General features: G+C 45.3%; 17 non-coding genes across 17 annotated transcripts; all 17 read left to right on the top strand.

The window, feature by feature from the left end:
* Positions 1-412: 412 nt before the first annotated feature.
* Positions 413-483, top strand: trnag-gcc (transfer RNA glycine (anticodon GCC)). Its single transcript has one exon. It is a non-coding gene; the product is annotated as a tRNA-Gly (tRNA).
* A 1,249-nt stretch (positions 484-1,732) lies between these two features.
* trnag-gcc (transfer RNA glycine (anticodon GCC)) lies at positions 1,733-1,803 on the top strand. The gene has a single exon. It is a non-coding gene; the product is annotated as a tRNA-Gly (tRNA).
* Positions 1,804-3,052: 1,249 nt separating this feature from the next.
* On the top strand, positions 3,053-3,123 carry trnag-gcc (transfer RNA glycine (anticodon GCC)). Its single transcript has one exon. It is a non-coding gene; the product is annotated as a tRNA-Gly (tRNA).
* A 1,249-nt stretch (positions 3,124-4,372) lies between these two features.
* On the top strand, positions 4,373-4,443 carry trnag-gcc (transfer RNA glycine (anticodon GCC)). Its single transcript has one exon. It is a non-coding gene; the product is annotated as a tRNA-Gly (tRNA).
* A 1,249-nt stretch (positions 4,444-5,692) lies between these two features.
* Positions 5,693-5,763, top strand: trnag-gcc (transfer RNA glycine (anticodon GCC)). The gene has a single exon. It is a non-coding gene; the product is annotated as a tRNA-Gly (tRNA).
* Positions 5,764-7,012: 1,249 nt separating this feature from the next.
* On the top strand, positions 7,013-7,083 carry trnag-gcc (transfer RNA glycine (anticodon GCC)). Its single transcript has one exon. It is a non-coding gene; the product is annotated as a tRNA-Gly (tRNA).
* Positions 7,084-8,332: 1,249 nt separating this feature from the next.
* On the top strand, positions 8,333-8,403 carry trnag-gcc (transfer RNA glycine (anticodon GCC)). Its single transcript has one exon. It is a non-coding gene; the product is annotated as a tRNA-Gly (tRNA).
* Positions 8,404-9,652: 1,249 nt separating this feature from the next.
* Positions 9,653-9,723, top strand: trnag-gcc (transfer RNA glycine (anticodon GCC)). The gene has a single exon. It is a non-coding gene; the product is annotated as a tRNA-Gly (tRNA).
* Positions 9,724-10,972: 1,249 nt separating this feature from the next.
* On the top strand, positions 10,973-11,043 carry trnag-gcc (transfer RNA glycine (anticodon GCC)). The gene has a single exon. It is a non-coding gene; the product is annotated as a tRNA-Gly (tRNA).
* A 1,249-nt stretch (positions 11,044-12,292) lies between these two features.
* On the top strand, positions 12,293-12,363 carry trnag-gcc (transfer RNA glycine (anticodon GCC)). The gene has a single exon. It is a non-coding gene; the product is annotated as a tRNA-Gly (tRNA).
* Positions 12,364-13,612: 1,249 nt separating this feature from the next.
* trnag-gcc (transfer RNA glycine (anticodon GCC)) lies at positions 13,613-13,683 on the top strand. The gene has a single exon. It is a non-coding gene; the product is annotated as a tRNA-Gly (tRNA).
* Positions 13,684-14,932: 1,249 nt separating this feature from the next.
* Positions 14,933-15,003, top strand: trnag-gcc (transfer RNA glycine (anticodon GCC)). Its single transcript has one exon. It is a non-coding gene; the product is annotated as a tRNA-Gly (tRNA).
* A 1,249-nt stretch (positions 15,004-16,252) lies between these two features.
* Positions 16,253-16,323, top strand: trnag-gcc (transfer RNA glycine (anticodon GCC)). The gene has a single exon. It is a non-coding gene; the product is annotated as a tRNA-Gly (tRNA).
* Positions 16,324-17,572: 1,249 nt separating this feature from the next.
* On the top strand, positions 17,573-17,643 carry trnag-gcc (transfer RNA glycine (anticodon GCC)). The gene has a single exon. It is a non-coding gene; the product is annotated as a tRNA-Gly (tRNA).
* Positions 17,644-18,892: 1,249 nt separating this feature from the next.
* Positions 18,893-18,963, top strand: trnag-gcc (transfer RNA glycine (anticodon GCC)). The gene has a single exon. It is a non-coding gene; the product is annotated as a tRNA-Gly (tRNA).
* A 1,216-nt stretch (positions 18,964-20,179) lies between these two features.
* Positions 20,180-20,250, top strand: trnag-gcc (transfer RNA glycine (anticodon GCC)). The gene has a single exon. It is a non-coding gene; the product is annotated as a tRNA-Gly (tRNA).
* A 1,216-nt stretch (positions 20,251-21,466) lies between these two features.
* trnag-gcc (transfer RNA glycine (anticodon GCC)) lies at positions 21,467-21,537 on the top strand. Its single transcript has one exon. It is a non-coding gene; the product is annotated as a tRNA-Gly (tRNA).
* Positions 21,538-21,680: the final 143 nt, after the last annotated feature.

Genomic DNA, 21,680 nt, shown 5'->3' with positions numbered 1-21,680 from the left:
ACATACCCCACAAGACAAGCCACAAGAGGTCTCTTCACAGTCCCTGCAACAGTCACAGCAACTGCGCACACAGGCAGAGAAGCACAAGGGGAGGGGGTAAGATGGAATCTAGCAACATTTTTCACACTAAATTCTGCAAACGAGAGTGGGAGAAGCTACAGTAACGGCGCACAGAGGCAGAGAAGCACAAGGGGAGGGGGTAAGATGGAATCTAGCAACTTTAGTGACAGATCGCTGAAACATAGTTGGCAACATAGGCTGGAATGAGGAGGAAGAAGTTTGAAGGGTAAAACGGCCCAACGGAGTTTGAGAAATTCCTTGTTCCCTGATAGTGGTATTCTTCTCTTTCGTTTAGTCACTCCATCGACTCGTATTGTTTGAGAGCGGGAACCCCCTCTAAATCTCTGTCAAAGCATTGGTGGTTCAGTGGTAGAATTCTCGCCTGCCACGCGGGAGGCCCGGGTTCGATTCCCGGCCAATGCATGTTCCATTTTAGGGCGGCAGGTAGTGTTTTCAGACCTCGCCAGTGACTGTTACTTGTAAAAGAGTCTTCGGGCTAGAGCGGAAGCCAAATTCCTTTTGGACCTTGAGTACATTTTTACTAACGACATGCCACTGACTTTGAGTAAAGCCATGTGTATGCGGATGACTCTACACTATACACGTCAGCTACTGCAGCGACTGAAATGACTGCAACACTCAACAAAGAGCTGCAGTTCGTTTCAGAGTGGGTGGCAAGGAGTAAGTTAGCCCTAAATATTTATAAAACTAAAAGCATTGTATTTGGAGCAAAACACTCACTAAACCCTAAACCTCAACTAAATCTTGTAATAAGTCATGTGGAAATTGAGCAAGTTGAGATGACTAAACTGCTTGGAGTAACCCTAGATTGTAAACTGTCATAGTCAAAACATATTGACGCAGTAGTAGCTAAGATGGGGAGAAGTCTGTCTATAATAAAGCGATGCTCTGCCTTCTTAACAACACTATCAACAAGGCAGGTCCTACAGGTCCTATTTTTGTCGCACACCTTAACTACTGTTCAGTCGTGTGGTCAGGTGCCACAAAAATGACTTAGGAAAATTGCAATTGGCTCAGAACAGGGCAGCACGGCTGGCCCTTGGATGTACACAGAGAGCTAATGTTAATAATATGCATGTCAATCTCTCCTGGCTGAAAGTGGAGTATTGACTATTGACTTCGTCACTAGTTTTATTTATGAGAGGTATTGACATGTCGAACGCACCGAGCTGTCTGTCTAAACTACTAGTCTAAACTACTAGTCTGTCTAAACTACTAGCACACAGCTCGGACACGCATACATACCCCACAAGACAAGCCACAAGAGGTCTCTTCACAGTCCCTGCAACAGTCACAGCAACTGCGCACACAGGCAGAGAAGCACAAGGGGAGGGGGTAAGATGGAATCTAGCAACATTTTTCACACTAAATTCTGCAAACGAGAGTGGGAGAAGCTACAGTAACGGCGCACAGAGGCAGAGAAGCACAAGGGGAGGGGGTAAGATGGAATCTAGCAACTTTAGTGACAGATCGCTGAAACATAGTTGGCAACATAGGCTGGAATGAGGAGGAAGAAGTTTGAAGGGTAAAACGGCCCAACGGAGTTTGAGAAATTCCTTGTTCCCTGATAGTGGTATTCTTCTCTTTCGTTTAGTCACTCCATCGACTCGTATTGTTTGAGAGCGGGAACCCCCTCTAAATCTCTGTCAAAGCATTGGTGGTTCAGTGGTAGAATTCTCGCCTGCCACGCGGGAGGCCCGGGTTCGATTCCCGGCCAATGCATGTTCCCTTTTAGGGCGGCAGGTAGTGTTTTCAGACCTCGCCAGTGACTGTTACTTGTAAAAGAGTCTTCGGGCTAGAGCGGAAGCCAAATTCCTTTTGGACCTTGAGTACATTTTTACTAACGACATGCCACTGACTTTGAGTAAAGCCATGTGTATGCGGATGACTCTACACTATACACGTCAGCTACTGCAGCGACTGAAATGACTGCAACACTCAACAAAGAGCTGCAGTTCGTTTCAGAGTGGGTGGCAAGGAGTAAGTTAGCCCTAAATATTTATAAAACTAAAAGCATTGTATTTGGAGCAAAACACTCACTAAACCCTAAACCTCAACTAAATCTTGTAATAAGTCATGTGGAAATTGAGCAAGTTGAGATGACTAAACTGCTTGGAGTAACCCTAGATTGTAAACTGTCATAGTCAAAACATATTGACGCAGTAGTAGCTAAGATGGGGAGAAGTCTGTCTATAATAAAGCGATGCTCTGCCTTCTTAACAACACTATCAACAAGGCAGGTCCTACAGGTCCTATTTTTGTCGCACACCTTAACTACTGTTCAGTCGTGTGGTCAGGTGCCACAAAAATGACTTAGGAAAATTGCAATTGGCTCAGAACAGGGCAGCACGGCTGGCCCTTGGATGTACACAGAGAGCTAATGTTAATAATATGCATGTCAATCTCTCCTGGCTGAAAGTGGAGTATTGACTATTGACTTCGTCACTAGTTTTATTTATGAGAGGTATTGACATGTCGAACGCACCGAGCTGTCTGTCTAAACTACTAGTCTAAACTACTAGTCTGTCTAAACTACTAGCACACAGCTCGGACACGCATACATACCCCACAAGACAAGCCACAAGAGGTCTCTTCACAGTCCCTGCAACAGTCACAGCAACTGCGCACACAGGCAGAGAAGCACAAGGGGAGGGGGTAAGATGGAATCTAGCAACATTTTTCACACTAAATTCTGCAAACGAGAGTGGGAGAAGCTACAGTAACGGCGCACAGAGGCAGAGAAGCACAAGGGGAGGGGGTAAGATGGAATCTAGCAACTTTAGTGACAGATCGCTGAAACATAGTTGGCAACATAGGCTGGAATGAGGAGGAAGAAGTTTGAAGGGTAAAACGGCCCAACGGAGTTTGAGAAATTCCTTGTTCCCTGATAGTGGTATTCTTCTCTTTCGTTTAGTCACTCCATCGACTCGTATTGTTTGAGAGCGGGAACCCCCTCTAAATCTCTGTCAAAGCATTGGTGGTTCAGTGGTAGAATTCTCGCCTGCCACGCGGGAGGCCCGGGTTCGATTCCCGGCCAATGCATGTTCCATTTTAGGGCGGCAGGTAGTGTTTTCAGACCTCGCCAGTGACTGTTACTTGTAAAAGAGTCTTCGGGCTAGAGCGGAAGCCAAATTCCTTTTGGACCTTGAGTACATTTTTACTAACGACATGCCACTGACTTTGAGTAAAGCCATGTGTATGCGGATGACTCTACACTATACACGTCAGCTACTGCAGCGACTGAAATGACTGCAACACTCAACAAAGAGCTGCAGTTCGTTTCAGAGTGGGTGGCAAGGAGTAAGTTAGCCCTAAATATTTATAAAACTAAAAGCATTGTATTTGGAGCAAAACACTCACTAAACCCTAAACCTCAACTAAATCTTGTAATAAGTCATGTGGAAATTGAGCAAGTTGAGATGACTAAACTGCTTGGAGTAACCCTAGATTGTAAACTGTCATAGTCAAAACATATTGACGCAGTAGTAGCTAAGATGGGGAGAAGTCTGTCTATAATAAAGCGATGCTCTGCCTTCTTAACAACACTATCAACAAGGCAGGTCCTACAGGTCCTATTTTTGTCGCACACCTTAACTACTGTTCAGTCGTGTGGTCAGGTGCCACAAAAATGACTTAGGAAAATTGCAATTGGCTCAGAACAGGGCAGCACGGCTGGCCCTTGGATGTACACAGAGAGCTAATGTTAATAATATGCATGTCAATCTCTCCTGGCTGAAAGTGGAGTATTGACTATTGACTTCGTCACTAGTTTTATTTATGAGAGGTATTGACATGTCGAACGCACCGAGCTGTCTGTCTAAACTACTAGTCTAAACTACTAGTCTGTCTAAACTACTAGCACACAGCTCGGACACGCATACATACCCCACAAGACAAGCCACAAGAGGTCTCTTCACAGTCCCTGCAACAGTCACAGCAACTGCGCACACAGGCAGAGAAGCACAAGGGGAGGGGGTAAGATGGAATCTAGCAACATTTTTCACACTAAATTCTGCAAACGAGAGTGGGAGAAGCTACAGTAACGGCGCACAGAGGCAGAGAAGCACAAGGGGAGGGGGTAAGATGGAATCTAGCAACTTTAGTGACAGATCGCTGAAACATAGTTGGCAACATAGGCTGGAATGAGGAGGAAGAAGTTTGAAGGGTAAAACGGCCCAACGGAGTTTGAGAAATTCCTTGTTCCCTGATAGTGGTATTCTTCTCTTTCGTTTAGTCACTCCATCGACTCGTATTGTTTGAGAGCGGGAACCCCCTCTAAATCTCTGTCAAAGCATTGGTGGTTCAGTGGTAGAATTCTCGCCTGCCACGCGGGAGGCCCGGGTTCGATTCCCGGCCAATGCATGTTCCATTTTAGGGCGGCAGGTAGTGTTTTCAGACCTCGCCAGTGACTGTTACTTGTAAAAGAGTCTTCGGGCTAGAGCGGAAGCCAAATTCCTTTTGGACCTTGAGTACATTTTTACTAACGACATGCCACTGACTTTGAGTAAAGCCATGTGTATGCGGATGACTCTACACTATACACGTCAGCTACTGCAGCGACTGAAATGACTGCAACACTCAACAAAGAGCTGCAGTTCGTTTCAGAGTGGGTGGCAAGGAGTAAGTTAGCCCTAAATATTTATAAAACTAAAAGCATTGTATTTGGAGCAAAACACTCACTAAACCCTAAACCTCAACTAAATCTTGTAATAAGTCATGTGGAAATTGAGCAAGTTGAGATGACTAAACTGCTTGGAGTAACCCTAGATTGTAAACTGTCATAGTCAAAACATATTGACGCAGTAGTAGCTAAGATGGGGAGAAGTCTGTCTATAATAAAGCGATGCTCTGCCTTCTTAACAACACTATCAACAAGGCAGGTCCTACAGGTCCTATTTTTGTCGCACACCTTAACTACTGTTCAGTCGTGTGGTCAGGTGCCACAAAAATGACTTAGGAAAATTGCAATTGGCTCAGAACAGGGCAGCACGGCTGGCCCTTGGATGTACACAGAGAGCTAATGTTAATAATATGCATGTCAATCTCTCCTGGCTGAAAGTGGAGTATTGACTATTGACTTCGTCACTAGTTTTATTTATGAGAGGTATTGACATGTCGAACGCACCGAGCTGTCTGTCTAAACTACTAGTCTAAACTACTAGTCTGTCTAAACTACTAGCACACAGCTCGGACACGCATACATACCCCACAAGACAAGCCACAAGAGGTCTCTTCACAGTCCCTGCAACAGTCACAGCAACTGCGCACACAGGCAGAGAAGCACAAGGGGAGGGGGTAAGATGGAATCTAGCAACATTTTTCACACTAAATTCTGCAAACGAGAGTGGGAGAAGCTACAGTAACGGCGCACAGAGGCAGAGAAGCACAAGGGGAGGGGGTAAGATGGAATCTAGCAACTTTAGTGACAGATCGCTGAAACATAGTTGGCAACATAGGCTGGAATGAGGAGGAAGAAGTTTGAAGGGTAAAACGGCCCAACGGAGTTTGAGAAATTCCTTGTTCCCTGATAGTGGTATTCTTCTCTTTCGTTTAGTCACTCCATCGACTCGTATTGTTTGAGAGCGGGAACCCCCTCTAAATCTCTGTCAAAGCATTGGTGGTTCAGTGGTAGAATTCTCGCCTGCCACGCGGGAGGCCCGGGTTCGATTCCCGGCCAATGCATGTTCCATTTTAGGGCGGCAGGTAGTGTTTTCAGACCTCGCCAGTGACTGTTACTTGTAAAGGAGTCTTCGGGCTAGAGCGGAAGCCAAATTCCTTTTGGACCTTGAGTACATTTTTACTAACGACATGCCACTGACTTTGAGTAAAGCCATGTGTATGCGGATGACTCTACACTATACACGTCAGCTACTGCAGCGACTGAAATGACTGCAACACTCAACAAAGAGCTGCAGTTCGTTTCAGAGTGGGTGGCAAGGAGTAAGTTAGCCCTAAATATTTATAAAACTAAAAGCATTGTATTTGGAGCAAAACACTCACTAAACCCTAAACCTCAACTAAATCTTGTAATAAGTCATGTGGAAATTGAGCAAGTTGAGATGACTAAACTGCTTGGAGTAACCCTAGATTGTAAACTGTCATAGTCAAAACATATTGACGCAGTAGTAGCTAAGATGGGGAGAAGTCTGTCTATAATAAAGCGATGCTCTGCCTTCTTAACAACACTATCAACAAGGCAGGTCCTACAGGTCCTATTTTTGTCGCACACCTTAACTACTGTTCAGTCGTGTGGTCAGGTGCCACAAAAATGACTTAGGAAAATTGCAATTGGCTCAGAACAGGGCAGCACGGCTGGCCCTTGGATGTACACAGAGAGCTAATGTTAATAATATGCATGTCAATCTCTCCTGGCTGAAAGTGGAGTATTGACTATTGACTTCGTCACTAGTTTTATTTATGAGAGGTATTGACATGTCGAACGCACCGAGCTGTCTGTCTAAACTACTAGTCTAAACTACTAGTCTGTCTAAACTACTAGCACACAGCTCGGACACGCATACATACCCCACAAGACAAGCCACAAGAGGTCTCTTCACAGTCCCTGCAACAGTCACAGCAACTGCGCACACAGGCAGAGAAGCACAAGGGGAGGGGGTAAGATGGAATCTAGCAACATTTTTCACACTAAATTCTGCAAACGAGAGTGGGAGAAGCTACAGTAACGGCGCACAGAGGCAGAGAAGCACAAGGGGAGGGGGTAAGATGGAATCTAGCAACTTTAGTGACAGATCGCTGAAACATAGTTGGCAACATAGGCTGGAATGAGGAGGAAGAAGTTTGAAGGGTAAAACGGCCCAACGGAGTTTGAGAAATTCCTTGTTCCCTGATAGTGGTATTCTTCTCTTTCGTTTAGTCACTCCATCGACTCGTATTGTTTGAGAGCGGGAACCCCCTCTAAATCTTTGTCAAAGCATTGGTGGTTCAGTGGTAGAATTCTCGCCTGCCACGCGGGAGGCCCGGGTTCGATTCCCGGCCAATGCATGTTCCATTTTAGGGCGGCAGGTAGTGTTTTCAGACCTCGCCAGTGACTGTTACTTGTAAAGGAGTCTTCGGGCTAGAGCGGAAGCCAAATTCCTTTTGGACCTTGAGTACATTTTTACTAACGACATGCCACTGACTTTGAGTAAAGCCATGTGTATGCGGATGACTCTACACTATACACGTCAGCTACTGCAGCGACTGAAATGACTGCAACACTCAACAAAGAGCTGCAGTTCGTTTCAGAGTGGGTGGCAAGGAGTAAGTTAGCCCTAAATATTTATAAAACTAAAAGCATTGTATTTGGAGCAAAACACTCACTAAACCCTAAACCTCAACTAAATCTTGTAATAAGTCATGTGGAAATTGAGCAAGTTGAGATGACTAAACTGCTTGGAGTAACCCTAGATTGTAAACTGTCATAGTCAAAACATATTGACGCAGTAGTAGCTAAGATGGGGAGAAGTCTGTCTATAATAAAGCGATGCTCTGCCTTCTTAACAACACTATCAACAAGGCAGGTCCTACAGGTCCTATTTTTGTCGCACACCTTAACTACTGTTCAGTCGTGTGGTCAGGTGCCACAAAAATGACTTAGGAAAATTGCAATTGGCTCAGAACAGGGCAGCACGGCTGGCCCTTGGATGTACACAGAGAGCTAATGTTAATAATATGCATGTCAATCTCTCCTGGCTGAAAGTGGAGTATTGACTATTGACTTCGTCACTAGTTTTATTTATGAGAGGTATTGACATGTCGAACGCACCGAGCTGTCTGTCTAAACTACTAGTCTAAACTACTAGTCTGTCTAAACTACTAGCACACAGCTCGGACACGCATACATACCCCACAAGACAAGCCACAAGAGGTCTCTTCACAGTCCCTGCAACAGTCACAGCAACTGCGCACACAGGCAGAGAAGCACAAGGGGAGGGGGTAAGATGGAATCTAGCAACATTTTTCACACTAAATTCTGCAAACGAGAGTGGGAGAAGCTACAGTAACGGCGCACAGAGGCAGAGAAGCACAAGGGGAGGGGGTAAGATGGAATCTAGCAACTTTAGTGACAGATCGCTGAAACATAGTTGGCAACATAGGCTGGAATGAGGAGGAAGAAGTTTGAAGGGTAAAACGGCCCAACGGAGTTTGAGAAATTCCTTGTTCCCTGATAGTGGTATTCTTCTCTTTCGTTTAGTCACTCCATCGACTCGTATTGTTTGAGAGCGGGAACCCCCTCTAAATCTTTGTCAAAGCATTGGTGGTTCAGTGGTAGAATTCTCGCCTGCCACGCGGGAGGCCCGGGTTCGATTCCCGGCCAATGCATGTTCCATTTTAGGGCGGCAGGTAGTGTTTTCAGACCTCGCCAGTGACTGTTACTTGTAAAGGAGTCTTCGGGCTAGAGCGGAAGCCAAATTCCTTTTGGACCTTGAGTACATTTTTACTAACGACATGCCACTGACTTTGAGTAAAGCCATGTGTATGCGGATGACTCTACACTATACACGTCAGCTACTGCAGCGACTGAAATGACTGCAACACTCAACAAAGAGCTGCAGTTCGTTTCAGAGTGGGTGGCAAGGAGTAAGTTAGCCCTAAATATTTATAAAACTAAAAGCATTGTATTTGGAGCAAAACACTCACTAAACCCTAAACCTCAACTAAATCTTGTAATAAGTCATGTGGAAATTGAGCAAGTTGAGATGACTAAACTGCTTGGAGTAACCCTAGATTGTAAACTGTCATAGTCAAAACATATTGACGCAGTAGTAGCTAAGATGGGGAGAAGTCTGTCTATAATAAAGCGATGCTCTGCCTTCTTAACAACACTATCAACAAGGCAGGTCCTACAGGTCCTATTTTTGTCGCACACCTTAACTACTGTTCAGTCGTGTGGTCAGGTGCCACAAAAATGACTTAGGAAAATTGCAATTGGCTCAGAACAGGGCAGCACGGCTGGCCCTTGGATGTACACAGAGAGCTAATGTTAATAATATGCATGTCAATCTCTCCTGGCTGAAAGTGGAGTATTGACTATTGACTTCGTCACTAGTTTTATTTATGAGAGGTATTGACATGTCGAACGCACCGAGCTGTCTGTCTAAACTACTAGTCTAAACTACTAGTCTGTCTAAACTACTAGCACACAGCTCGGACACGCATACATACCCCACAAGACAAGCCACAAGAGGTCTCTTCACAGTCCCTGCAACAGTCACAGCAACTGCGCACACAGGCAGAGAAGCACAAGGGGAGGGGGTAAGATGGAATCTAGCAACATTTTTCACACTAAATTCTGCAAACGAGAGTGGGAGAAGCTACAGTAACGGCGCACAGAGGCAGAGAAGCACAAGGGGAGGGGGTAAGATGGAATCTAGCAACTTTAGTGACAGATCGCTGAAACATAGTTGGCAACATAGGCTGGAATGAGGAGGAAGAAGTTTGAAGGGTAAAACGGCCCAACGGAGTTTGAGAAATTCCTTGTTCCCTGATAGTGGTATTCTTCTCTTTCGTTTAGTCACTCCATCGACTCGTATTGTTTGAGAGCGGGAACCCCCTCTAAATCTCTGTCAAAGCATTGGTGGTTCAGTGGTAGAATTCTCGCCTGCCACGCGGGAGGCCCGGGTTCGATTCCCGGCCAATGCATGTTCCATTTTAGGGCGGCAGGTAGTGTTTTCAGACCTCGCCAGTGACTGTTACTTGTAAAGGAGTCTTCGGGCTAGAGCGGAAGCCAAATTCCTTTTGGACCTTGAGTACATTTTTACTAACGACATGCCACTGACTTTGAGTAAAGCCATGTGTATGCGGATGACTCTACACTATACACGTCAGCTACTGCAGCGACTGAAATGACTGCAACACTCAACAAAGAGCTGCAGTTCGTTTCAGAGTGGGTGGCAAGGAGTAAGTTAGCCCTAAATATTTATAAAACTAAAAGCATTGTATTTGGAGCAAAACACTCACTAAACCCTAAACCTCAACTAAATCTTGTAATAAGTCATGTGGAAATTGAGCAAGTTGAGATGACTAAACTGCTTGGAGTAACCCTAGATTGTAAACTGTCATAGTCAAAACATATTGACGCAGTAGTAGCTAAGATGGGGAGAAGTCTGTCTATAATAAAGCGATGCTCTGCCTTCTTAACAACACTATCAACAAGGCAGGTCCTACAGGTCCTATTTTTGTCGCACACCTTAACTACTGTTCAGTCGTGTGGTCAGGTGCCACAAAAATGACTTAGGAAAATTGCAATTGGCTCAGAACAGGGCAGCACGGCTGGCCCTTGGATGTACACAGAGAGCTAATGTTAATAATATGCATGTCAATCTCTCCTGGCTGAAAGTGGAGTATTGACTATTGACTTCGTCACTAGTTTTATTTATGAGAGGTATTGACATGTCGAACGCACCGAGCTGTCTGTCTAAACTACTAGTCTAAACTACTAGTCTGTCTAAACTACTAGCACACAGCTCGGACACGCATACATACCCCACAAGACAAGCCACAAGAGGTCTCTTCACAGTCCCTGCAACAGTCACAGCAACTGCGCACACAGGCAGAGAAGCACAAGGGGAGGGGGTAAGATGGAATCTAGCAACATTTTTCACACTAAATTCTGCAAACGAGAGTGGGAGAAGCTACAGTAACGGCGCACAGAGGCAGAGAAGCACAAGGGGAGGGGGTAAGATGGAATCTAGCAACTTTAGTGACAGATCGCTGAAACATAGTTGGCAACATAGGCTGGAATGAGGAGGAAGAAGTTTGAAGGGTAAAACGGCCCAACGGAGTTTGAGAAATTCCTTGTTCCCTGATAGTGGTATTCTTCTCTTTCGTTTAGTCACTCCATCGACTCGTATTGTTTGAGAGCGGGAACCCCCTCTAAATCTTTGTCAAAGCATTGGTGGTTCAGTGGTAGAATTCTCGCCTGCCACGCGGGAGGCCCGGGTTCGATTCCCGGCCAATGCATGTTCCATTTTAGGGCGGCAGGTAGTGTTTTCAGACCTCGCCAGTGACTGTTACTTGTAAAGGAGTCTTCGGGCTAGAGCGGAAGCCAAATTCCTTTTGGACCTTGAGTACATTTTTACTAACGACATGCCACTGACTTTGAGTAAAGCCATGTGTATGCGGATGACTCTACACTATACACGTCAGCTACTGCAGCGACTGAAATGACTGCAACACTCAACAAAGAGCTGCAGTTCGTTTCAGAGTGGGTGGCAAGGAGTAAGTTAGCCCTAAATATTTATAAAACTAAAAGCATTGTATTTGGAGCAAAACACTCACTAAACCCTAAACCTCAACTAAATCTTGTAATAAGTCATGTGGAAATTGAGCAAGTTGAGATGACTAAACTGCTTGGAGTAACCCTAGATTGTAAACTGTCATAGTCAAAACATATTGACGCAGTAGTAGCTAAGATGGGGAGAAGTCTGTCTATAATAAAGCGATGCTCTGCCTTCTTAACAACACTATCAACAAGGCAGGTCCTACAGGTCCTATTTTTGTCGCACACCTTAACTACTGTTCAGTCGTGTGGTCAGGTGCCACAAAAATGACTTAGGAAAATTGCAATTGGCTCAGAACAGGGCAGCACGGCTGGCCCTTGGATGTACACAGAGAGCTAATGTTAATAATATGCATGTCAATCTCTCCTGGCTGAAAGTGGAGTATTGACTATTGACTTCGTCACTAGTTTTATTTATGAGAGGTATTGACATGTCGAACGCACCGAGCTGTCTGTCTAAACTACTAGTCTAAACTACTAGTCTGTCTAAACTACTAGCACACAGCTCGGACACGCATACATACCCCACAAGACAAGCCACAAGAGGTCTCTTCACAGTCCCTGCAACAGTCACAGCAACTGCGCACACAGGCAGAGAAGCACAAGGGGAGGGGGTAAGATGGAATCTAGCAACATTTTTCACACTAAATTCTGCAAACGAGAGTGGGAGAAGCTACAGTAACGGCGCACAGAGGCAGAGAAGCACAAGGGGAGGGGGTAAGATGGAATCTAGCAACTTTAGTGACAGATCGCTGAAACATAGTTGGCAACATAGGCTGGAATGAGGAGGAAGAAGTTTGAAGGGTAAAACGGCCCAACGGAGTTTGAGAAATTCCTTGTTCCCTGATAGTGGTATTCTTCTCTTTCGTTTAGTCACTCCATCGACTCGTATTGTTTGAGAGCGGGAACCCCCTCTAAATCTCTGTCAAAGCATTGGTGGTTCAGTGGTAGAATTCTCGCCTGCCACGCGGGAGGCCCGGGTTCGATTCCCGGCCAATGCATGTTCCATTTTAGGGCGGCAGGTAGTGTTTTCAGACCTCGCCAGTGACTGTTACTTGTAAAAGAGTCTTCGGGCTAGAGCGGAAGCCAAATTCCTTTTGGACCTTGAGTACATTTTTACTAACGACATGCCACTGACTTTGAGTAAAGCCATGTGTATGCGGATGACTCTACACTATACACGTCAGCTACTGCAGCGACTGAAATGACTGCAACACTCAACAAAGAGCTGCAGTTCGTTTCAGAGTGGGTGGCAAGGAGTAAGTTAGCCCTAAATATTTATAAAACTAAAAGCATTGTATTTGGAGCAAAACACTCACTAAACCCTAAACCTCAACTAAATCTTGTAATAAGTCATGTGGAAATTGAGCAAGTTGAGATGACTAAACTGCTTGGAGTAACCCTAGATTGTAAACTGTCATAGTCAAAACATATTGACGCAGTAGTAGCTAAGATGGGGAGAAGTCTGTCTATAATAAAGCGATGCTCTGCCTTCTTAACAACACTATCAACAAGGCAGGTCCTACAGGTCCTATTTTTGTCGCACACCTTAACTACTGTTCAGTCGTGTGGTCAGGTGCCACAAAAATGACTTAGGAAAATTGCAATTGGCTCAGAACAGGGCAGCACGGCTGGCCCTTGGATGTACACAGAGAGCTAATGTTAATAATATGCATGTCAATCTCTCCTGGCTGAAAGTGGAGTATTGACTATTGACTTCGTCACTAGTTTTATTTATGAGAGGTATTGACATGTCGAACGCACCGAGCTGTCTGTCTAAACTACTAGTCTAAACTACTAGTCTGTCTAAACTACTAGCACACAGCTCGGACACGCATACATACCCCACAAGACAAGCCACAAGAGGTCTCTTCACAGTCCCTGCAACAGTCACAGCAACTGCGCACACAGGCAGAGAAGCACAAGGGGAGGGGGTAAGATGGAATCTAGCAACATTTTTCACACTAAATTCTGCAAACGAGAGTGGGAGAAGCTACAGTAACGGCGCACAGAGGCAGAGAAGCACAAGGGGAGGGGGTAAGATGGAATCTAGCAACTTTAGTGACAGATCGCTGAAACATAGTTGGCAACATAGGCTGGAATGAGGAGGAAGAAGTTTGAAGGGTAAAACGGCCCAACGGAGTTTGAGAAATTCCTTGTTCCCTGATAGTGGTATTCTTCTCTTTCGTTTAGTCACTCCATCGACTCGTATTGTTTGAGAGCGGGAACCCCCTCTAAATCTTTGTCAAAGCATTGGTGGTTCAGTGGTAGAATTCTCGCCTGCCACGCGGGAGGCCCGGGTTCGATTCCCGGCCAATGCATGTTCCATTTTAGGGCGGCAGGTAGTGTTTTCAGACCTCGCCAGTGACTGTTACTTGTAAAGGAGTCTTCGGGCTAGAGCGGAAGCCAAATTCCTTTTGGACCTTGAGTACATTTTTACTAACGACATGCCACTGACTTTGAGTAAAGCCATGTGTATGCGGATGACTCTACACTATACACGTCAGCTACTGCAGCGACTGAAATGACTGCAACACTCAACAAAGAGCTGCAGTTCGTTTCAGAGTGGGTGGCAAGGAGTAAGTTAGCCCTAAATATTTATAAAACTAAAAGCATTGTATTTGGAGCAAAACACTCACTAAACCCTAAACCTCAACTAAATCTTGTAATAAGTCATGTGGAAATTGAGCAAGTTGAGATGACTAAACTGCTTGGAGTAACCCTAGATTGTAAACTGTCATAGTCAAAACATATTGACGCAGTAGTAGCTAAGATGGGGAGAAGTCTGTCTATAATAAAGCGATGCTCTGCCTTCTTAACAACACTATCAACAAGGCAGGTCCTACAGGTCCTATTTTTGTCGCACACCTTAACTACTGTTCAGTCGTGTGGTCAGGTGCCACAAAAATGACTTAGGAAAATTGCAATTGGCTCAGAACAGGGCAGCACGGCTGGCCCTTGGATGTACACAGAGAGCTAATGTTAATAATATGCATGTCAATCTCTCCTGGCTGAAAGTGGAGTATTGACTATTGACTTCGTCACTAGTTTTATTTATGAGAGGTATTGACATGTCGAACGCACCGAGCTGTCTGTCTAAACTACTAGTCTAAACTACTAGTCTGTCTAAACTACTAGCACACAGCTCGGACACGCATACATACCCCACAAGACAAGCCACAAGAGGTCTCTTCACAGTCCCTGCAACAGTCACAGCAACTGCGCACACAGGCAGAGAAGCACAAGGGGAGGGGGTAAGATGGAATCTAGCAACATTTTTCACACTAAATTCTGCAAACGAGAGTGGGAGAAGCTACAGTAACGGCGCACAGAGGCAGAGAAGCACAAGGGGAGGGGGTAAGATGGAATCTAGCAACTTTAGTGACAGATCGCTGAAACATAGTTGGCAACATAGGCTGGAATGAGGAGGAAGAAGTTTGAAGGGTAAAACGGCCCAACGGAGTTTGAGAAATTCCTTGTTCCCTGATAGTGGTATTCTTCTCTTTCGTTTAGTCACTCCATCGACTCGTATTGTTTGAGAGCGGGAACCCCCTCTAAATCTTTGTCAAAGCATTGGTGGTTCAGTGGTAGAATTCTCGCCTGCCACGCGGGAGGCCCGGGTTCGATTCCCGGCCAATGCATGTTCCATTTTAGGGCGGCAGGTAGTGTTTTCAGACCTCGCCAGTGACTGTTACTTGTAAAGGAGTCTTCGGGCTAGAGCGGAAGCCAAATTCCTTTTGGACCTTGAGTACATTTTTACTAACGACATGCCACTGACTTTGAGTAAAGCCATGTGTATGCGGATGACTCTACACTATACACGTCAGCTACTGCAGCGACTGAAATGACTGCAACACTCAACAAAGAGCTGCAGTTCGTTTCAGAGTGGGTGGCAAGGAGTAAGTTAGCCCTAAATATTTATAAAACTAAAAGCATTGTATTTGGAGCAAAACACTCACTAAACCCTAAACCTCAACTAAATCTTGTAATAAGTCATGTGGAAATTGAGCAAGTTGAGATGACTAAACTGCTTGGAGTAACCCTAGATTGTAAACTGTCATAGTCAAAACATATTGACGCAGTAGTAGCTAAGATGGGGAGAAGTCTGTCTATAATAAAGCGATGCTCTGCCTTCTTAACAACACTATCAACAAGGCAGGTCCTACAGGTCCTATTTTTGTCGCACACCTTAACTACTGTTCAGTCGTGTGGTCAGGTGCCACAAAAATGACTTAGGAAAATTGCAATTGGCTCAGAACAGGGCAGCACGGCTGGCCCTTGGATGTACACAGAGAGCTAATGTTAATAATATGCATGTCAATCTCTCCTGGCTGAAAGTGGAGTATTGACTATTGACTTCGTCACTAGTTTTATTTATGAGAGGTATTGACATGTCGAACGCACCGAGCTGTCTGTCTAAACTACTAGTCTAAACTACTAGTCTGTCTAAACTACTAGCACACAGCTCGGACACGCATACATACCCCACAAGACAAGCCACAAGAGGTCTCTTCACAGTCCCTGCAACAGTCACAGCAACTGCGCACACAGGCAGAGAAGCACAAGGGGAGGGGGTAAGATGGAATCTAGCAACATTTTTCACACTAAATTCTGCAAACGAGAGTGGGAGAAGCTACAGTAACGGCGCACAGAGGCAGAGAAGCACAAGGGGAGGGGGTAAGATGGAATCTAGCAACTTTAGTGACAGATCGCTGAAACATAGTTGGCAACATAGGCTGGAATGAGGAGGAAGAAGTTTGAAGGGTAAAACGGCCCAACGGAGTTTGAGAAATTCCTTGTTCCCTGATAGTGGTATTCTTCTCTTTCGTTTAGTCACTCCATCGACTCGTATTGTTTGAGAGCGGGAACCCCCTCTAAATCTCTGTCAAAGCATTGGTGGTTCAGTGGTAGAATTCTCGCCTGCCACGCGGGAGGCCCGGGTTCGATTCCCGGCCAATGCATGTTCCATTTTAGGGCGGCAGGTAGTGTTTTCAGACCTCGCCAGTGACTGTTACTTGTAAAAGAGTCTTCGGGCTAGAGCGGAAGCCAAATTCCTTTTGGACCTTGAGTACATTTTTACTAACGACATGCCACTGACTTTGAGTAAAGCCATGTGTATGCGGATGACTCTACACTATACACGTCAGCTACTGCAGCGACTGAAATGACTGCAACACTCAACAAAGAGCTGCAGTTCGTTTCAGAGTGGGTGGCAAGGAGTAAGTTAGCCCTAAATATTTATAAAACTAAAAGCATTGTATTTGGAGCAAAACACTCACTAAACCCTAAACCTCAACTAAATCTTGTAATAAGTCATGTGGAAATTGAGCAAGTTGAGATGACTAAACTGCTTGGAGTAACCCTAGATTGTAAACTGTCATAGTCAAAACATATTGACGCAGTAGTAGCTAAGATGGGGAGAAGTCTGTCTATAATAAAGCGATGCTCTGCCTTCTTAACAACACTATCAACAAGGCAGGTCCTACAGGTCCTATTTTTGTCGCACACCTTAACTACTGTTCAGTCGTGTGGTCAGGTGCCACAAAAATGACTTAGGAAAATTGCAATTGGCTCAGAACAGGGCAGCACGGCTGGCCCTTGGATGTACACAGAGAGCTAATGTTAATAATATGCATGTCAATCTCTCCTGGCTGAAAGTGGAGTATTGACTATTGACTTCGTCACTAGTTTTATTTATGAGAGGTATTGACATGTCGAACGCACCGAGCTGTCTGTCTAAACTACTAGTCTAAACTACTAGTCTGTCTAAACTACTAGCACACAGCTCGGACACGCATACATACCCCACAAGACAAGCCACAAGAGGTCTCTTCACAGTCCCTGCAACAGTCACAGCAACTGCGCACACAGGCAGAGAAGCACAAGGGGAGGGGGTAAGATGGAATCTAGCAACATTTTTCACACTAAATTCTGCAAACGAGAGTGGGAGAAGCTACAGTAACGGCGCACAGAGGCAGAGAAGCACAAGGGGAGGGGGTAAGATGGAATCTAGCAACTTTAGTGACAGATCGCTGAAACATAGTTGGCAACATAGGCTGGAATGAGGAGGAAGAAGTTTGAAGGGTAAAACGGCCCAACGGAGTTTGAGAAATTCCTTGTTCCCTGATAGTGGTATTCTTCTCTTTCGTTTAGTCACTCCATCGACTCGTATTGTTTGAGAGCGGGAACCCCCTCTAAATCTCTGTCAAAGCATTGGTGGTTCAGTGGTAGAATTCTCGCCTGCCACGCGGGAGGCCCGGGTTCGATTCCCGGCCAATGCATGTTCCATTTTAGGGCGGCAGGTAGTGTTTTCAGACCTCGCCAGTGACTGTTACTTGTAAAAGAGTCTTCGGGCTAGAGCGGAAGCCAAATTCCTTTTGGACCTTGAGTACATTTTTACTAACGACATGCCACTGACTTTGAGTAAAGCCATGTGTATGCGGATGACTCTACACTATACACGTCAGCTACTGCAGCGACTGAAATGACTGCAACACTCAACAAAGAGCTGCAGTTCGTTTCAGAGTGGGTGGCAAGGAGTAAGTTAGCCCTAAATATTTATAAAACTAAAAGCATTGTATTTGGAGCAAAACACTCACTAAACCCTAAACCTCAACTAAATCTTGTAATAAGTCATGTGGAAATTGAGCAAGTTGAGATGACTAAACTGCTTGGAGTAACCCTAGATTGTAAACTGTCATAGTCAAAACATATTGACGCAGTAGTAGCTAAGATGGGGAGAAGTCTGTCTATAATAAAGCGATGCTCTGCCTTCTTAACAACACTATCAACAAGGCAGGTCCTACAGGTCCTATTTTTGTCGCACACCTTAACTACTGTTCAGTCGTGTGGTCAGGTGCCACAAAAATGACTTAGGAAAATTGCAATTGGCTCAGAACAGGGCAGCACGGCTGGCCCTTGGATGTACACAGAGAGCTAATGTTAATAATATGCATGTCAATCTCTCCTGGCTGAAAGTGGAGTATTGACTATTGACTTCGTCACTAGTTTTATTTATGAGAGGTATTGACATGTCGAACGCACCGAGCTGTCTGTCTAAACTACTAGTCTAAACTACTAGTCTGTCTAAACTACTAGCACACAGCTCGGACACGCATACATACCCCACAAGACAAGCCACAAGAGGTCTCTTCACAGTCCCTGCAACAGTCACAGCAACTGCGCACACAGGCAGAGAAGCACAAGGGGAGGGGGTAAGATGGAATCTAGCAACATTTTTCACACTAAATTCTGCAAACGAGAGTGGGAGAAGCTACAGTAACGGCGCACAGAGGCAGAGAAGCACAAGGGGAGGGGGTAAGATGGAATCTAGCAACTTTAGTGACAGATCGCTGAAACATAGTTGGCAACATAGGCTGGAATGAGGAGGAAGAAGTTTGAAGGGTAAAACGGCCCAACGGAGTTTGAGAAATTCCTTGTTCCCTGATAGTGGTATTCTTCTCTTTCGTTTAGTCACTCCATCGACTCGTATTGTTTGAGAGCGGGAACCCCCTCTAAATCTCTGTCAAAGCATTGGTGGTTCAGTGGTAGAATTCTCGCCTGCCACGCGGGAGGCCCGGGTTCGATTCCCGGCCAATGCATGTTCCATTTTAGGGCGGCAGGTAGTGTTTTCAGACCTCGCCAGTGACTGTTACTTGTAAAGGAGTCTTCGGGCTAGAGCGGAAGCCAAATTCCTTTTGGACCTTGAGTACATTTTTACTAACGACATGCCACTGACTTTGAGTAAAGCCATGTGTATGCGGATGACTCTACACTATACACGTCAGCTACTGCAGCGACTGAAATGACTGCAACACTCAACAAAGAGCTGCAGTTCGTTTCAGAGTGGGTGGCAAGGAGTAAGTTAGCCCTAAATATTTATAAAACTAAAAGCATTGTATTTGGAGCAAAACACTCACTAAACCCTAAACCTCAACTAAATCTTGTAATAAGTCATGTGGAAATTGAGCAAGTTGAGATGACTAAACTGCTTGGAGTAACCCTAGATTGTAAACTGTCATAGTCAAAACATATTGACGCAGTAGTAGCTAAGATGGGGAGAAGTCTGTCTATAATAAAGCGATGCTCTGCCTTCTTAACAACACTATCAACAAGGCAGGTCCTACAGGTCCTATTTTTGTCGCACACCTTAACTACTGTTCAGTCGTGTGGTCAGGTGCCACAAAAATGACTTAGGAAAATTGCAATTGGCTCAGAACAGGGCAGCACGGCTGGCCCTTGGATGTACACAGAGAGCTAATGTTAATAATATGCATGTCAATCTCTCCTGGCTGAAAGTGGAGGAGAGATTGACTTCGTCACTAGTTTTATTTATGAGAGGTATTGACATGTCGAACGCACCGAGCTGTCTGTCTAAACTACTAGCACACAGCTCGGACACGCATACATACCCCACAAGACAAGCCACAAGAGGTCTCTTCACAGTCCCTGCAACAGTCACAGCAACTGCGCACACAGGCAGAGAAGCACAAGGGGAGGGGGTAAGATGGAATCTAGCAACATTTTTCACACTAAATTCTGCAAACGAGAGTGGGAGAAGCTACAGTAACGGCGCACAGAGGCAGAGAAGCACAAGGGGAGGGGGTAAGATGGAATCTAGCAACTTTAGTGACAGATCGCTGAAACATAGTTGGCAACATAGGCTGGAATGAGGAGGAAGAAGTTTGAAGGGTAAAACGGCCCAACGGAGTTTGAGAAATTCCTTGTTCCCTGATAGTGGTATTCTTCTCTTTCGTTTAGTCACTCCATCGACTCGTATTGTTTGAGAGCGGGAACCCCCTCTAAATCTCTGTCAAAGCATTGGTGGTTCAGTGGTAGAATTCTCGCCTGCCACGCGGGAGGCCCGGGTTCGATTCCCGGCCAATGCATGTTCCATTTTAGGGCGGCAGGTAGTGTTTTCAGACCTCGCCAGTGACTGTTACTTGTAAAAGAGTCTTCGGGCTAGAGCGGAAGCCAAATTCCTTTTGGACCTTGAGTACATTTTTACTAACGACATGCCACTGACTTTGAGTAAAGCCATGTGTATGCGGATGACTCTACACTATACACGTCAGCTACTGCAGCGACTGAAATGACTGCAACACTCAACAAAGAGCTGCAGTTCGTTTCAGAGTGGGTGGCAAGGAGTAAGTTAGCCCTAAATATTTATAAAACTAAAAGCATTGTATTTGGAGCAAAACACTCACTAAACCCTAAACCTCAACTAAATCTTGTAATAAGTCATGTGGAAATTGAGCAAGTTGAGATGACTAAACTGCTTGGAGTAACCCTAGATTGTAAACTGTCATAGTCAAAACATATTGACGCAGTAGTAGCTAAGATGGGGAGAAGTCTGTCTATAATAAAGCGATGCTCTGCCTTCTTAACAACACTATCAACAAGGCAGGTCCTACAGGTCCTATTTTTGTCGCACACCTTAACTACTGTTCAGTCGTGTGGTCAGGTGCCACAAAAATGACTTAGGAAAATTGCAATTGGCTCAGAACAGGGCAGCACGGCTGGCCCTTGGATGTACACAGAGAGCTAATGTTAATAATATGCATGTCAATCTCTCCTGGCTGAAAGTGGAGGAGAGATTGACTTCGTCACTAGTTTTATTTATGAGAGGTATTGACATGTCGAACGCACCGAGCTGTCTGTCTAAACTACTAGCACACAGCTCGGACACGCATACATACCCCACAAGACAAGCCACAAGAGGTCTCTTCACAGTCCCTGCAACAGTCACAGCAACTGCGCACACAGGCAGAGAAGCACAAGGGGAGGGGGTAAGATGGAATCTAGCAACATTTTTCACACTAAATTCTGCAAACGAGAGTGGGAGAAGCTACAGTAACGGCGCACAGAGGCAGAGAAGCACAAGGGGAGGGGGTAAGATGGAATCTAGCAACTTTAGTGACAGATCGCTGAAACATAGTTGGCAACATAGGCTGGAATGAGGAGGAAGAAGTTTGAAGGGTAAAACGGCCCAACGGAGTTTGAGAAATTCCTTGTTCCCTGATAGTGGTATTCTTCTCTTTCGTTTAGTCACTCCATCGACTCGTATTGTTTGAGAGCGGGAACCCCCTCTAAATCTCTGTCAAAGCATTGGTGGTTCAGTGGTAGAATTCTCGCCTGCCACGCGGGAGGCCCGGGTTCGATTCCCGGCCAATGCATGTTCCATTTTAGGGCGGCAGGTAGTGTTTTCAGACCTCGCCAGTGACTGTTACTTGTAAAAGAGTCTTCGGGCTAGAGCGGAAGCCAAATTCCTTTTGGACCTTGAGTACATTTTTACTAACGACATGCCACTGACTTTGAG

The sequence above is a fragment of the Salvelinus alpinus genome, chromosome 9 (assembly GCF_045679555.1).
Source record: "Salvelinus alpinus chromosome 9, SLU_Salpinus.1, whole genome shotgun sequence".
Taxonomy (NCBI): domain Eukaryota; kingdom Metazoa; phylum Chordata; class Actinopteri; order Salmoniformes; family Salmonidae; genus Salvelinus; species Salvelinus alpinus.
Note: the sequence above shows the minus strand (reverse complement) of the source record. Positions and strands in the feature narration are given on the sequence as shown.